This window comes from Triticum dicoccoides, chromosome 7A (genome assembly GCF_002162155.2).
Source record: "Triticum dicoccoides isolate Atlit2015 ecotype Zavitan chromosome 7A, WEW_v2.0, whole genome shotgun sequence".
Taxonomy (NCBI): domain Eukaryota; kingdom Viridiplantae; phylum Streptophyta; class Magnoliopsida; order Poales; family Poaceae; genus Triticum; species Triticum dicoccoides.
The window spans coordinates 740,757,940-740,761,319 of NC_041392.1; the positions used below are offsets into that span (position 1 = coordinate 740,757,940).

The 3,380-nt window shown below is 42.2% G+C and overlaps 1 non-coding gene across 1 annotated transcript; it reads right to left on the reverse strand.

Annotated features, from left to right (window-relative positions):
* Positions 1-1,411: 1,411 nt before the first annotated feature.
* TRNAP-AGG lies at positions 1,412-1,483 on the reverse strand. Its single transcript has one exon. It is a non-coding gene; the product is annotated as a tRNA-Pro (tRNA).
* Between the last annotated feature and the right edge of the window lie 1,897 nt (positions 1,484-3,380).

Sequence of the window (3,380 nt, forward strand, 5' to 3'; positions counted from 1 at the left end):
ACAATTACCTGAAATGCTTGCTGCCTAAAAACAATTGGACGCCACCGCCGGCCTGGGCCTAGTCGCCATGCACTAGATACTTCCTCCTTTCCGGTTTATAGGGCTTATCTCAAAATTTTAGTTTTTTCATTTTATAAGGCTCAATTTGGTTGTTCCCCATCACATGTTCAGACTTTAAGGTGCATTAAATCATTGCATGCAAGTATTAAGAGAAAACTGACCAATGCATGCACTATATGCATGCATGCATTGCAATTAATACATTCGTAAACATAATTTTTTGAGGAAAACAAGAGCATTAATTGGGTGCTTTTGCAAACTACAAAAAATATTCCACCACTCATCATCTACCTTGATTGGTGAGATTTTTGAATTGAGCCTTATAAACCGAAAAGGAGGGAGTAGAAGAATGGAGAAAAGTTCATTAATCTGTCTCTTTGGAGTCCGAAGCTCCTTGGGACTTGGGTTGATTAGCTGGGGAGTGAAGGAGATGGAGTTGGGGCCCTTGGGGAAAGAACGAGAGACGAAGCGATTAGCGAGGTTGGGGCCCTTGGGGCGCTTACCGGAGAACGAAGCGATTAGCATTTTTTTTCAGGTAAAATAACGAAGCGATTAGCAATCTGGTTTTTCTAGGGGTGATTAGCAATCTGGTGCGTGTGTGCGTCAAGGGAGGTGTCTCTCTCCGAGTGGGTTGGGCCTGCTGAATCAATTTCTTCTTATTAACCAGTGCGCACATACCGTACGTAAGAAACATGCCAGGGACGGGCCCTAGGCGGCCGCACTAACTGCCTATGCCCAGGGCCGGCCCTGAGGACAGGAGTAGCAACAGATGTTGCTAAGATGACGATTTCAGACATATTGATGTATGACCTTATAAGTTCTTTATGAATAATTAATAAAATGACTGCATGCATCTTCAGATGCAGAAGTCAGGGTCATCCTCCTTTTCTAATAAAAAACTATTACTTGTATCGATCTATTGTGATTCGTAGAGGTAGACCAGGAGATGTCTACATCGTGTTGGTGTTTTAACTCTATTGGAAGTGAAAACGTGACTTCATGAGACGTTGATGTAAACTCTGATGAGGAAAGGGGGAATTTCGTGTGGGAGCTAGCTAGCTTGAAAGATCCATCACAGCCACATTTGGACAGGCGGTGCCTGCCTACCTTGATTCGTGGGAGATTGCATTGCAGCTAGCTAGCAAATTAATCAAGCTCTGGCAAAGAAGACGATTCCACCAGCATTGGACAGGAGTACTAAGAGCCCCGTCCCCTTGAAGAGAAGAGTATATATATCTGTGAGTACAATGTTACTTCACAGAGATTGATTTTCATGACTTTTGATTCGCTAGTTACATCACACATGGTAAGAAAAAATAAGGAAATGGTAAAAAATAAAAAGATGAAAACTGGGGCATTCCGAGAATTGAACTCGGGACCTCTCGCACCCTAAGCGAGAATCATACCACTAGACCAAATGCCCTTTGTTTGCTATATTTTTCTATACATATGAAGAACAACGCAGCAGAGATTGACCTTTTAAAAGAACAATATGCCTTATACTCCCTCTGTTCCCAAATATTTGTCTTTGTAAATATTTCAACAAATGACTACATACGAAGTAAAATGAGTGAACCTATACTTTAAAATATGACTTCATACATTCTTCCTAAATATTAGCTATGTATGCATTAGGCATTAGTGAGGGGTCCCTAGTTGACGACAGGCATTAGTGACCTGTATAACATGTACTCCCTCCGTTCCTAAATATTTATATCTTTTTAGAGATTTTAAATGGATTATCACATATAAATATATATATATATATATATATATATACATATTTTAAAATGTAGATTCACTCATTTTACTGTGTATGTAGTCATTTGTTGAAATCTCTAGAAAGACAAATATTTAAAAACGAAGAGAGTAGATCAGAAACTACACTTCGGCATTAGTCAGTAATAACACTGCTGGTCATTCTTGATTGGCCCGGACGGATTCATCACTACCAAACGACGTGCTTATGAAGATGCCACACAACGTGCTTTATGAAGATGGTGTGTGAATTGATGAGATGATGATGAGCTACGACCATGTGACACATGTGGTAAACAATCCCGAACAAGAAAAAATGATGATGAGGTATCTGCGATCGAGGAGAAAAGCGGAAAAGGGCTCTTGAAAGGTGGAATTTTGTGTGCAGTCACATACGTATGCTGATCGGTATGTGTGGTGTGCAAGTTGCTCTCAAGCAAGAGTCACACTGTGATCGATCGATGGTCCGATTATCTTTATCGTACGTGCACTCATCAAAGTGAATACATGTTCTCGCAAAAGAAAAATGAATACTTCTTTTTTGCCAAGAATCACGGTTTCTTTCTTGTCATGACAAGAATCACAATTGGTATTGCCTCGCCGTCCGTCCGCTTGTACCCCCACACATGTACATGCCCAAGTTGGAAAAGGAATTTGATTTTCATGGCGTCTAAGCAGAATTATTATTATTTTCAACAACAAAAACAGCAAAAAAACAATTATGGGGCTTTCTGAGAATTGAACTAGGGACCCCTCGCACCCTAAGCAAGAATAATACCACTAGACCAAATGCCCTTTGTTCCATACATGTTCTACAAATTCATCAAAGATAGGAGTGTTTGACTTTTTACAAGAATAATACTAGTATAACTTATAGTTTGGAATTGAAGGAGTATGTAGTCTCCGTAGACCGTAGCCTATAACAAACCTAAGGAAGTGCATCTGCAGTGTAGATAAGAACTAATAGTTGTGATTGTAACAATCTCTTGTTCGGCAGGTTTGCACTTCTATATACATAAATGTATGATCCATCGATCAGCAAGTTTGCATTTCTATGTACATAAATATACGATCACTATTGGGAGGTTCTTCTTCCTGCGATCGACCGACATCATCCTTGATGCTCTTATCATGCAAGCAATCTGTCTCTACCTTAACTCTCAGTAAATTCATCCCCTTCATACACAATGGTCATCCACTTCCATTGAGATTGGTAACATGGCACATACAACTATGTACCACTTGTTCCATACACTGTAGGGGGGGCTAAACTAAGAGCATCTCCAGCCGCGCCCCCAACAGGCCCCCCAGGGCGACTTTTTTCACGCCGACGCCGGAAAAAAAAACCCAGCCGCGTCCCCAAGACATTGAAATCCGCCGGCTCGGCCCGTTTTTGGGCCCGGTGATCTCAGGCCGAACCCAGCGCACTGGGGGAACTTCGCGGCTCCGGCAGAAGGGAAAAGAGCATCTGGGCCACCACTGTCAGGCGAAAACGCATCTTTGCACGTCCAGATTCGCCCTCCCCGCGCGCGCGCCCTCCCGCCGCCTTGCTGATCCTGGCC